Genomic DNA, 12,914 nt, shown 5'->3' with positions numbered 1-12,914 from the left:
TTAGGCTTTGGGTTAGGGTTTGGCTTAGTGTAAGGAATAGGGTTAGAGTTAGGGATAGGGCTAATGTTAGGTTTAGAGTAAGGCTAGTATTAGGGTTAAACCAGAGTTAGGTCTAGAGGTAGGGTTAGAGTTTGGATTAAGTTAAGGGTTATATTTAAGGCTAGGTCTAGTTTGTCTTTAGGACTATAGCTATAGTTATGGCTAGATTTTGGAGTAGTTTTAGGTCTAGGGTTAGTGTTAAGGTTAGTTTAGATATAAGGTTACGAGTAGGGCTCGTGTTAGGTTTCGTTTTAGGGTTAGGTTTAGATTTAGACCTAAGATTAGTGTTAGGGTCAGAATAATGGTCAGGGATAGGGTTAGGGTTTGGGATTTGGTTAGATCTAGGATGAAGGCTAGGGTTAGGACTAGTTATAGAGTTAGGCTTTGGTTAGGCTATGGATTAGTGCTAAGAATATGGTGAACATTAGGGTGTGGTTTGGCTTAGGGTAAGAAATACAGTTAAAGCTAGGGTTAGGACTAGGGTTAGGGTTAGTTTTAGGGTTAAAGCTTGTGTTAAGCCTTGGATTAGGGCTAGTATTGTGTTAGGGTTAGGGCTAGTGTTATGGTTACAGCTATTGTAAAAACTAGGGTTACTATTAGGGTTAGTTTTAGGGTTAGGTTTAGGGCTAGGTGTAGTGTTAGGGTTAGGTTTAAGGTTAGCGTGATGTTTAGAGCTAGGTTAAGTGTTTGGATATGAGTCAGGGTCATGGTTATGTTTAGGGTTAGGATTAGGTGTCAAATTATGGCTAGGGTTAGGGCTGGTGTAGTGTTAGGGTTTGTTCTAGGGTAAGGATTAGTGTTAGGGGTATGGCTCTGTTTTGTTTTAGTGCTTGGGTTAGGGTTAGGGCTATTTTAGAATTAGCATTAGGGTTAGAACTAGTTTCAGGGTTAGGCTAAGGCATCGGGTTAGGGTTAGTTTTAGAGATAGGTTTCGATCTAGAGTTAGTACTAGGGCTAAGAATAGTGTAAGGGTTATGACTAGGATTAGAGCTTGGGTTAGGGTTACAGTAAGTATAGGGTTAGAAGTATAGGTATTGTCTGAGAATTATAGTTAGTCTTAATTCTAGGGTTTGGATTAGCGTTAGGAATTGGGCTAAATTAGGGATAGGATAAGGGCTAGGTTTAGTGTTAGGGCTAGGGATAGAGTTAGTGTTATGGTTAGGGATTGGGCTAATGTTAGGGTTAGGGTATGGGTTAGGGATTAAGCTATGGATAGGGATAGTAGAAGTGTTAGGTTTAGTGTTAGGTCTGGGTTAGGGTTATGATTATGGTTATGGTTAGGGTTGGGTTTAGGGTTAGGGTCTTCATTAGGGTTAGGGTTAGTTTTAGAGTAATTTATTTGATTAGATGTAAGATTAGGTTTAGGGTTAAATTTAGGTTATGGTTAATTATAGGTTTAGGGATAGGTTTAGTTTTGATTTATGGTAATGTTTAGGGTTAAGTTTACGGCAAGGTTTAGGTTTAGGGTTAGGTTGAGGGTTAGGTTTATGATTAGGGTTAGGAATAGGGTTAGATTTAAGGCTAGGATTATCATTAGGGTTAGGGCTAGGGTAATGTTAGGGTTAGAACTAGTGTTAGTACTAAGTTTAAGGTTAAGATTAGGGCTAAGATTAGGTTTTTGTTTAGGAATAGGGCTTCGGTTATGTTTAGGTATAGGGTGAGGGTTAAAATTAGAGATAGGGCAAGAGTTAGGGTTTGGGTTAGTATTAAGGCTAGGTATAGGCCTAAAATGAGGACTAGTGTTTGTGTTAGGGTTAGGGCTAGGATTAGGTTAGGCTTTGAGCTAGGGTTATGTGTAAGGTGAGGGTTAGGGTTAGGGCTACATTTAGGATCATGGTTATGCTTAGGGTCGGTTTAGGCCTCAGATTAGGGCTAGGTTTTGTGTTAGGTTTTGGCCCAGGGTTAAGCCTATGTGTAATGAAAGATCTAGGGTTCTGGTTAGAGCTAGTTTTAGGGTTAGAGTTATGGCTATGTCTAGTGTTAGGTTAAGGTTTTCAGTTAGATTCCGGTTTAGAGATAGGTTTAGTGTTAGTGTTAGGGTCAGTGTTCAGGTTTGAGTTAGGTTTAAGGTGAAAGCCAGAATTAGGAATAGATTTAGGACTAGGGAAATGGTTAGTGTTGGCTTTAGGTTAAGGATTATGTTAGGGCTAGGGCTCTGGGTGTTTTTTTTAGGTCTAGGTCTAGAGTTATGGCTATATTAAGGATTAGGCTAGGGTCTAGGGCTACAGTTAGGGTTAGGTTTAGGAATAAGTTTACTGGTAGGGCTAGTTTTAGGGTTTGGTTTAGGGTGAGGTCAGATTTAGACTGAGGGTTTGTGTTAGGGTAATGATTTGAGTTAGGGTTAGAGCTAGGATGAGGGCTAGAGTTAGGACTAGTAATAGGATTAGGGTTTGGATTAGGCTATGGATTAGGATTAGGACTAAGGTTGGCATTATGGATAGGGTTTGGCTTAGGGTAAGTGAGAGAGTTAGAGCTAGGGATAGGGCTAGGTGTAGGGTTAGGGTTAGGGTTAGGGCTAAGGCTAGATTTAGGTTTAGGTTTACTTCTTAGGTTGGGGCTCAGATTAGGGCCAGTTTTTCTGTTAGCTTTAGGGCTAGGGTTAGGCTTATGGCTAGTATAAGAACGAAGGTTTTGTTTAGAGTTAGTATTTGGTCTATATCTACTTAGCACTATCTTTAGGATTTGTGTGATATTTATAAATAACATTAGTGATAGAATATAAGTCAGGGTCAGGGTTCATTTATGACTAGGACCTGAATTAAAGCTAGAACTTTATGGCTAGGATTAGGGTTAGGTTTTGATTTAGGTTAACATTAAGGGTTAGGACAATGTCTCGTTTTTTTTTTTTTTTTTTTTTTTTTTTTTTTTTTTTTTTTTTTTTTTTTTTTAAGGGATAAGGCTAAGTTTACGGCTGGTTTTAGGATTAGCAATAGTGTTAGGTCTAGTAGTAGGTTTAGGATTAGACTTAGGGTTAGAGTCAAATGTAGAGTTATGGTTAGATCTAGAGTAGGGTCTAGGGCTAAGGTTAGGGCTAAGGTTAGGTCTTGTGTTATGTATATTGTAATGGATAGGGTTAGAACTAAAAAATAGTGCTGGGGAGATTTAGAGTGAGTCTTAGGCCAAGGTTAGGGGTAGAGTTATGGTTAGGGCTAAATTAGGGCTAGGATTAGTGCTAGGGTTCGTGTTAGGGTTATGCCTATTGTTAAGGCTAGAGATATGGATAGTGTTAGGGTTAGGTTTAGTGATAGGGTTAGGGGAAATGATGAGGTTATACCTAAGTTCAGGTCTAGGGTGAGGGTTAAAATAAGAGATAGAGCTAGAGTTAGGGTTTGGGTTAGGATTAAGGCTAGGTATAGGCCTAAGATGAGGACTAGTGTTTGTGTTAGGGTTAGGGCTAGGATTAAGACTGGTCTAATGTCAGGTCTGGGTTTATGGTTATGGTTAATTTTAGGGTTAGTTTATGGCTAGGTCTAGTGTAAAGGTTAAGTTTAGGTTAAGGGTCAGGTTTAAAGCTAGGTGTATTATTAGGGTGAGGGTTCGAGTAGGGCTAGAGTTAGGGTTAGGTTTAGGTATAAGTTTCCTGGTAGGGCTATGTTTAGGGTTTGGTTTAGGTTGAGGTCAGTTTTAGACTGAGGGTTTGTTTTATGGTAAGAATTTGAGTTAGGGTTAGATCTAGAATGAGGGCTAGAGTTAGGACTACTAATAGAATTATGGTTTGAATTAGGCTATGGATTAGGATTAGGACTAAGGTTAGCATTATGGATAGGGTTTGGCTTAGGGTAAGTGATAGAGTTAGAGATAGGGATAGGGCTAGGTTTAGGGTTAGAGTTAGGGCTATAAGGCTAGGTTTAGGTTTACTTCTTGGGTTAGGACTCAGATTAGGGACAGTTTTTCTGTTAGCTTTAGAGCTAGGGTTAGGGCTATGGCTAATATGAGAACTAAGGTTATGATTAGAGTTAGTATTTGGTATAGATATAGTGTTAGCACTATATTTAGGATTTGTGCGTTATTTAGAAATAGCATTACTGTTAGAATATAAGTCAGGGTCCAGGTTAATTTTAGGATGAGGACCTGAATTAGAGCTAGAATGTATTTGTTTTTTTTATGGCTAGGTTTAGGGTTAGGGTTTGGTTTAGGTTAATATTTAGGTTTAGGTCAATGTCTCAGTTTTGTTTAAGGGATAAGGCTAAGTTTACGGCTAGTTTTAGGATTAGCAATAGTGTTAGGTCTAGTTGTAGGTTTAGGATTAGGCTTAGGGTTAGAGTCAAATGTAGAGTTATGGTTAGATCTAGAGTAGGGTCTAGGGCTAGGGTTAGGGCTAAGATTAGGGCTTGTGTTATATTTATTGTAATGGATAGGGTTAGAACTAGAAATAGTGCTGGGGGAGAGTTAGAGTTAGTCTTAAGCCAAGGTTAGGGGTGTATTTATGGTTAGGGCTAAATTAGGGCTAGAATTAGGGCTAGGGTTAGTGTTACGGTTATGCCTGTGGTTAGGGCTAGAGATATGGATAGTGTTAGGGTTAGGTTTAGTGATAGGGTTAGGGGTAATAATGGGGTTATACCTAAGTTCAGGTATAGGGTGAGGGTTAAAATTAGAGATAGGGCAAGAGTTAGGGTTTGGGTTAGGATTAAGGCTAGGTATAGGCCTAAAATGAGGACTAGTGTTTGTGTTAGGGTTAGGGCTAGGATTAGGACTGGTGCTAATGTCAGGTCTTGGTTTATGGTTATGGTTAATTTTAGGGTTAGGTTATGGCTAGGTCTAGTGTAAGGGTTCAGTTTAGGTTAAGGGTCAGTTTTAAAGCTAGGTGTAGTATTAGGGTCAGGGTTCGAGTAGGGTTTGGTTTAGGTTAAGCTTTAGGGTTAAGGCTTGAATTAGCTTTAGGGATAGGGTTAGGGTCTGAGTTAGGGTAATTGATAGGGTTAGGTTAAGGGTTCTGGTTAGGTTTAGAGTAAGGAATAGGGTTAGTGTTACCAATAGTGTTAGCATTAGGCCTAGGATTAGCATTTGGGTTAGGCTTATCTTTAGGGTAATGGATAGGGTTAGAGGTAAGGTTACGGCTAGGGTTAAGGTTAGAATTAGTAATAAGGTTCGGTTTAGGCCTAGGGTTAGAGTCAGGGTTAGTTTTGGGGTAAGTGTTCACATTTGAGCTAGGATCAGGGCTAGCATGAGGGTTAGGGTTAGATTGAGGGATAATGTTAGGGTTAGCATTAGGGTTATGTTTAGATTAAAGTTAGAGTTTGAGTTAGAATTAGGGTTAGGGCGAGGGTTAGGTTTAGGGTTAGGTCTAGGATCATGGTTAGGGTTACAATAGAGTTAGTCATTACGTTAGGTTTATGGCTAGGATAAGGGCAATGTTTTGTGTGAGGTTTATGGCTATCATTAGGGCTATGGGTAATGTAAGATCTAAGGATATGTTTATGGCTAGTTTTAGGGTTTGTGTTATGGATAAGTCCAGTGTTCTAGTTAGGTTTTTGTTTAGGATAAGATTTAGAGCTAAGGTTTGATTTGGGGTAACTGTCATTGTTGGGTTAGGATTAGGTTTAGGGTGAGGGCCAGATTTATTGCTAGTGTTGGGTCTAGGGATAGAGTTAGTCTTTACGTTAGGTTAACGGTTATTGTTAGGGCTAGTGCTAGGTTTTTATTTAGGGATAAGGCTAGATTTATGACTCTATTTATGATTAGGTTTGGTCTAGTGCTAGTGTTACTGTTAGATTTAGGTATAGGTCTACAAGTAGGGGTAGGGGTAGGGTTTTCTTTAGGGTTAGTGTCAGGTTTAGACCTAGGGTTAGTGTTAGATTCAGAATAAAGGACATGGTTTGAGTTAGGGTTAGAGCTAGAATGAGGGCTAGGATTAGGACTAGGACTAGTAATAGAGATATGGTTTGGGGTAGGGTTAGTGAGATTTAGGCCTAGGGGTTTAGCATTAGGCTTAGTGTAAGGTATGATGTTATAGCTATGTTTAGTGCTAGGGTAATGGATAAATTTAGGGTTAAGGCTAGGGTTAAAATTAGGGTTAGGATTAAGTCTCGGCTTAGAACTAGAATTAAAGATAGGGATAGGGCTAATGTCAGTTCTAGGTTTTAGGTTAGGCTAGGGTTAGGGATAGGGCTATGGTTCAGTTTTGTTTTAGAACTAGGCCTAAGATTAAGGCTAGTTTTATGATTAGCAATAGTGTTAGGGCTAGTGGTAGGGTCAAGTTTAGGCTTAGATTTATTGTTATGGTTATATCTAGGTTTAGGGCTATGGCTAGGGTTAGGGATAAGGTTAGGATTAGTGTTAGGGTTATGGTAATGCATAGGGATAGAACTAGAAATAGGGCTAGGTCAAGAGTTTGAGTTAGTCTTTGGGCTAGGGTTAGGGACAGGTTTAGGGTTAGGGCTAAATTAGGGCTAGGGTTAGCGCTAGGGTTAGTGTTAGGTTTAGGGTTAGTGTTAGTGTTAGGGTTAGAATTAGATTTAGGGTAATGATAGGGTTATAGCTAGCTTTAGGGCTATGGCGAGGGTTAGAAATAGGGTTAGGGATAAGGTTATGGTAAGGGTTAGAATTAAGGCTAGGTTTAGTGTTAAGCTGAGGGTTTGTTTTAGGGCTAGGGCTTGGATTAGGGCTAGGGTTAATGTCAGGTCTAGGTTTATGGATAGTATTAGTTTTAGTGTTAGGTTATAGCTATGTCTATTATAAGGATTAGGTTTAGGGATGGGTCAGGTTTAGAACCAGGTGTATTATTAGGGTCAGGGTCAGTGTCAGGATAGGGTTTGGTTTAGGTTAAGATTTAGGGTTAATGCTTGAATTAGCAGTGGGTTAGGTTTAGGGTTATGGAAAGTATTTGTTTTTTTGGTTCCGGTTAGGTTTAGAGTAATGAATAGGGTTAGTGTTAGCAATAGGGTTAAAGTTAGGCCTAGGGATAACATTTGGGTTAGGCTTATCTTTAGGGTAATGGATAGGTTTAGAGCTAAGTTTAGGACTAGTGTTAAGGTTAGGATTAGGGTTAGGGTTAGGGTTAGGCCTAGGGTTAATGTTAGGGTTAGGTTTAGGGTAAGTGTAGGCATTTGAGGTAGTGTTAGGGCTAGGGCAAGGGTTAGGGTTTGATTCAGGACTAAGGTTAGGTTTAGAGTTAGGGTTATGTTTAGACTGAGGATTAGAGTTTGAGCTAGGGTTAGGGCTAGAGCAAGGGTTAGCATAAGGGTTAGGTCTAAGGTTATGGTTAGGGTTATGATTAGGGCTTGATTTAGAGCTAGCACAAGGGCTAGGTTTTGTGTGATGTTTAGGGCTAACATTAGGGCTATGGGTAATGTAAGAGCTAGGGATATTGTTATGGCTTGTGTTAGGGTCAGAGTTATGGATAAATCTAGTATTAGGGTTAGGTTTTGGTTTAGGATAAGTTTTAGAGCTAGGATTTCTATTAGGGTAAGTGTCATTATTGGGTTAGGTTTAGTTGTATGCTTAGCACCACAATTAGGATTAGCATTTGGTCTCGTGATAGATTTAGTCTTTATGTTAGGTTAAGGGTTATTGTTAGAACTAGTGCTAGGGTTGTTTAAGGGCTAAGGCTAGATTTATGACTATATTTAGGATTAGGTTTGGTCTAGTGCTAGTGTTACTGTTAGCTTTAAGTATAGGTTTACCGGTAAAGGTAGTGTTAGTTTTCAGTTTAGGGTTAGGGTCAGGTTTAGATCTAGTGTTAGTGTTAGGATCAGAATAAGGGTCATGTTTAGGATTAGCATTAAAGCTAGAATGAAGGCTAGGTTTAGGACTAGTAATAGAGTTAGGGTTTGGGGTAGGCTAAGGATTAAATTTAGGACTAGAGTAGCATTAGGGAGAGGGTTTGGCTTAGGGTAAGGGATAGGGTTAGAGGTACAGTTAGGGTTAGTGTTAGAGTCAGGGCTCGGATTAGGCTAGGATTTGTGTTTGCATTAGGGCTACAGCGAATGAAAGAACTAGTTTTCTGATTAGGGCTAGTTCTAGGGTTAGCGTTAGGGCAATGTTTAGAGCTAGGTGTACTGTTAGGGTCTGACTCCGTCAGGGTTATTTCTATGGTTTGGGTTATGACTGAAATTAGGGCTAAGTTTAGTGATAGGTGTGAGGTTAGTGTTTGGTTTAGGTTAAGTGTTAGGGTTAGGATTATGGCTCAGTTTTGTTTTAGGGCTAGGGTATTGTTAGAGCTAGTTTTCCAATTAGCATTAGGTTTACGGCTAGTGTTAGGGTGAGGTTTGGGTTTAAGATTAGGGTTTACAAGCAGGTTTAGGCCTACATTTATGTTTAGAGTTAGGATTGGGGCTAGGGTTTGGGTTATGGAAAGGGATAGGTTTTAAACTAAGGATAGGTCTAGGGCAAGAGTGAGAGTTACTCTTAGGGCTAGGGATAGGATTAGGTTTAGGATTAGGGTTAATTTAGGTCTAGGATTAGCCCTAAGGTTCGTGTTAGGTTTTGGCCTAGAGTTAGGGCTATGGTTAGGGTTAGCGTTACGGTTAGGGTAAGGTATGACACTACAGCTACATTTTGGGATAGGGTATGGGACAAAATTAGGGTTAGGGTTCCAGTTAAGGTTAGGATTAGGATTAAGGTTAAGCTTAGTGCTAGGATTAGGGGGATGGTTTGTGCTAGGTTTAGGGTTAGTATTAGTTTCAGTGCTAATGTCAGTTCCTGGGTTATGGTTAGGGATAGTTTTAGGTTTAGGTTTATGAGCCAGGTCTATTGTAAATGTTACATTGAGGCTTAGGGTCAGGTTTACTGCTAGGGGTATTATTAGGTGCAGAGTCAGGTTTAGGATATGGGTTAGGTTAATGTTTAGTGTTAGGGCTAAAATTAGCCTTAGGTTTAGGGTAGTGGATATGGTTAGGTTTCAGGTTCAGGTTAGGTTTAGTATAATGGACAATGTTAGGGTAAGGCATAGGGTTAGAGTTAGGCCTAGGAACAGAATTTGGTTAAAATATGGTTCAGTTCAGGTTTAGGGTTAGGGTTGTGGTTTCAGTTAGTTTTAGGGTTAGGGTTAATGTTAGGATTAGCATTAGTGTTTAGGTAAGGGTTATAGTTAGGTTTCAGATTAGTGCTAGGTTTAGGATTATGGTTACTATTAGGTTTAGAGTTAGCATTATGTGAACGTTAGGGTTAGGGTTAGGGTTAGGGTTGAGGTTAGGGTTAGAGTCAGGGTTAGGTTTAGGGTTAGGGTTAGGGTTAGTGTTAGGGTTAGGGTTAGTGTTAGGGTTAGCATTAGGTTTAGCGTCAGGTTTAGTGTTAGGATTGGTATTAGGGTTAGGGTTTGGGTTAGGCTTATGGTTACAGTAAAGGTTAGGGTAATGGTTAGGGTTAGGATTAGTATTAGGGTTAGGTTTAGGGTTAGGGTTAGGGTTAGTGTTAGGGTTAGGGTTAGTGTTAGGGTTAGGGTTAGTGTTTGTGACAGTGTTAGGTTTAGGCTTAGGGCTCAGGTTAGAGTTAGTGTTAGTTTTAGAGTTAGGGTTACAGTTGGCTTTAGGGTTAATGTTAGGTTAGTGTTTGGTTAGAATTAGATTTTGAGTTAGGGTTAGGGTTAAGGTTATTGTTAGGGTTAGGGTTAAGATTAGAGTTAGAATTAGGGATAGGGTTAGTGTTAGGTTAGGGTTAGGGTTAGTGTTAGGTTTAGGTAGGGTTTAGGGTTAGGTAAGGGTTAGGGTTATGGTTTGGTTAGGTCTTGTGTTAGAATTAGCGTAAGGTTAACGGTTTGTGTTAGGGTTATGGTTAGGGTTAGGGTGTGGGCTCATGTTACGGTTATGGTTAGGATTAGGTTTAGGGTTCATGTTAGAGTTAGGTTTAGGGTTAGTGTTAGGGTTACATTTAAGTTTACAGTTAGGATTAGGGTTATTGTTACAGTTAGGGTTAGGTTTAGGGTTAGGATTATTGTTTGGGTTAGTGTTAGAGTTAGGTTTAGGGTTAGTGTTAGGGTTAGGAATAGCATAAGTGTTAGGATTAAGGTTACGTTTATGGTGAGGTTTAATATTAGTGTTAGTGTTAGGGTTAGTGTTAGTGATAGGGTTAGGGTTAGGTTTAGGATACCATTAGGGATAGAGTTAAGGTTAGGTTTTGCTTTAGTGTTAGGGTTAGGGCTCATGTTAGGGTTAGGCTTTATTGTAGGGTAAGAGTTAGAGTTAGTGTTAGGGTTAGGCTTAGGGTTAGGATAAATGTTAGGTTAAAGTTTAGGGTTAGTGTTAGTGTTATTGTTAGATTTAGGTTTAGGTTTAGGATTAATGTTAGGGTTAGGTTAGGGTTAGGGTTAGTTTTCATGTAAGGTTAGTTTAGGGTTAGTTTTAGGGATAGTGTTATGGTTAATGTTAGGTTTCATGTAAGGGTTAGTGTTAGTGTTAAAGTTAGGGTAAGGGTTAGGGTTAGTGTTAGTGTTAGATAAGGGATCAGGTTAGGTATAGTGTTAGGATTAGGGTTAATTTATGGTTAGTGTTAGATTTAGGGATAGGGTTTGGGTTTGTGTTAGGTTCAGGTTTCGAATTAGAGTTAGGTTAGTGTTAGGTTTAGGGTTAGTGTTAGTGTTAGTCTTAGGGTAAGGGTTAGGGTTAGGGTTAGGTTTAGGCTTAGTGTTTGGATTAGGGATAGGGTTAGGGATAGGGTCAGGTTTAGGATTATGGTTTGAATTAGGTTTAGGGTAAGGCTTAGGGTTATGATTAGGGTTAGGGTTTGTGTTAGGGTTAGGGTTAGGATAATGGTTCGATTAGGTTTAGAGTTAGGGTTAGGGTAAGTGTAATGTTAGTTTTAGGGTTAAGAGTAAAATTAGGGTTAGTGTTAGGGTTATTATTAGGGTTATCGTTAGGGTTAATATTACGTTTAGCGTTAGGATCATGGTTAGGTTTTGTTATAGGTTTAGTGTTGGTGTTAGGGTTGGGGTTAGGGTTAGTGTTAAGGTAGTGTTAGGGTTAGGGTTAGGGTTTGATTCGGTTTAGGTTTATCATTTGGATTAGGGTTTGTTTTCACGTTAGGGTTACAGTTAGGGATAGTGTTAGGGTTAGGGTAGGGGTTACGATTCCTGTTAGAATAAGGGTTAGGGTTAGGATTACTGTTTTGGTTAGGGTTAGAGATATGTTTAGGCTTATTGTTAGGTTTAGGGTGAGTGTTAGTGTTAGGGTTAGTGTTAGGGTTAGGTTAGGGTTAGGGTTAGGGTTAGGGTTAGGTAAAGGATAGGGTTAGTTTTAGAACTAGAGATACTGTTAGGGTTAGTTTTAGTGTTAGGTTAGGGTTCGGTTAGGTGGATGGTTAGGGTCAGGGTTAGCGGTCATGTTATGGTTAGATTAGGGTTAATGTTAGAATTAGGTTTACAGTTAGGTTCAGAATTAGGGTTAGTGTTACAGTTATTGTTAGGGTTAGTGTTAGGTTGAGGTTTAGGGTTAGGGTTAGTGTTAGGGTTATTTTTAGGTTTAGATTTAGGTTTAGGGTTAGGGTTGGGATTAGTGTTAGGGTTAGGGTTATTGTTAAGGTTAGGGTGAGAGTTCCTGTTATGATTAGAGTTAGCGTTATTGTTAGGGTTAAGGTTAGATTTAGGTTTAGTGTTTCATGTTTAGTATTAGTGTTTTGGTTAGGTTTAGTGTTAGGGTTAGTGTTAAGGTAAGGGTTAGATTTAGTGTTAGGTTAGGGTAAGTGTTAGGTTGAGTGTTAGTGTAAGGGTTAGGATTACGGTTTGTGTTAGGGTTAGTATTAGCATTTTTGTTAGGTTTGGGCTAGGGTTAGTGTTAAGATTAGGGTTAGTATAAAGTTAGTGTTACTATTGTGGTTAGGGTTAGTGTTAGGTTTAAGATGAGAGGTCCTATTAGGGTTAGGATCAGGGTTAGTGTTAGGGTTTACAGTTACAGTTAATGTTAGAGTTAGTATTACAGTTTTGGTTAGGTTTAGTGTTAGGGTTAATGTTAGTTTTAGGGTTAGGATTAGTGTTAGGCTAGGGAAAGGGTTAGGGTTACGGTTAGTTTTAGAGTTAGTGTTAGTGTTGGGGTTAGGGTAAGGTTTAGTTTTAGGGTTAGTGTTAGGGTTGTGTTAGGGTTTGTGTTAGGGTTAAGGTTAGGGTTAAGATTAGGGTTACAGTTACAATTAGGATTCAGGTTAAAGTTAAGGTTAGGGAGACAAATAGGTTAGGTTTAGGGTTAGGGTTAAGGTTAGGGTTAGGCTTAGTGTTAGGCTTGGGGATAGGGTTACCTTTAGTGTTTGGTTTAGGTTCATAATTAGGTTTAGGGTTAGGGTTAGGGTTAGATTAGGTTTTGGGTTAGGTTTTGGGTTCGAGTTAGTGATAGATTTAGGGTTAGTGTTAGGTTTTGGGATAGTGTTAGAGTTAAAGTTAGGGTTAGGTTTTGGGTAATGGTTAGGGTTACTGTAAAGATTAGGTTTACGGTTAGATTTAGGTTTAGTGTTAGTTTTAGGGTTATTATTAGTGTTCGTATTAGGGTTATTTTTAGTGTTTGTGTTAGAGATAGGGTTAGGGTTAGGTTTCAGTTTAAGGTTAGGGTTAGATTTAAGGTTAGGGGTATGGTTAGAGTTAGCATTAGTATTAGGTGTGTTAGTGTTAGGGTTTGTGTTAAGTTTAGGGTTTGTGTTAGGGTTAGGGTTAAGGCTAGGGTTATGATTAAGATTGTGTTTAGAGATAGAGTTAGTGTTAGGCTTAGGGTTAATGTTAGTGTTATGGTTAGGGTTAGGTTTAGGGTTAGGTTTAGGATTAGTGTTAAGGTTAGGGTTAGGTTTAGTGTTAGGGTTAGTTTTAAGTTAGGTTAGAGTTAGGTAAGGGTTTGGTTTAGGGTTAGGTTTGGGTTAGGGTTGTGGTTTGGGTTAGGGTTTGTGCTAGGGTTAGGAATAGGATTAGTGTTTGCATGAGGCTTATGGTTAAGGTCTTCGTTTGTGTTAGGGTTACTGTTAGG

Source organism: Marmota flaviventris, assembly GCF_047511675.1.
Source record: "Marmota flaviventris isolate mMarFla1 chromosome 3 unlocalized genomic scaffold, mMarFla1.hap1 SUPER_3_unloc_3, whole genome shotgun sequence".
NCBI classification, from domain to species: Eukaryota; Metazoa; Chordata; class Mammalia; order Rodentia; family Sciuridae; genus Marmota; species Marmota flaviventris.
This window is presented reverse-complemented; position numbering follows the sequence as displayed.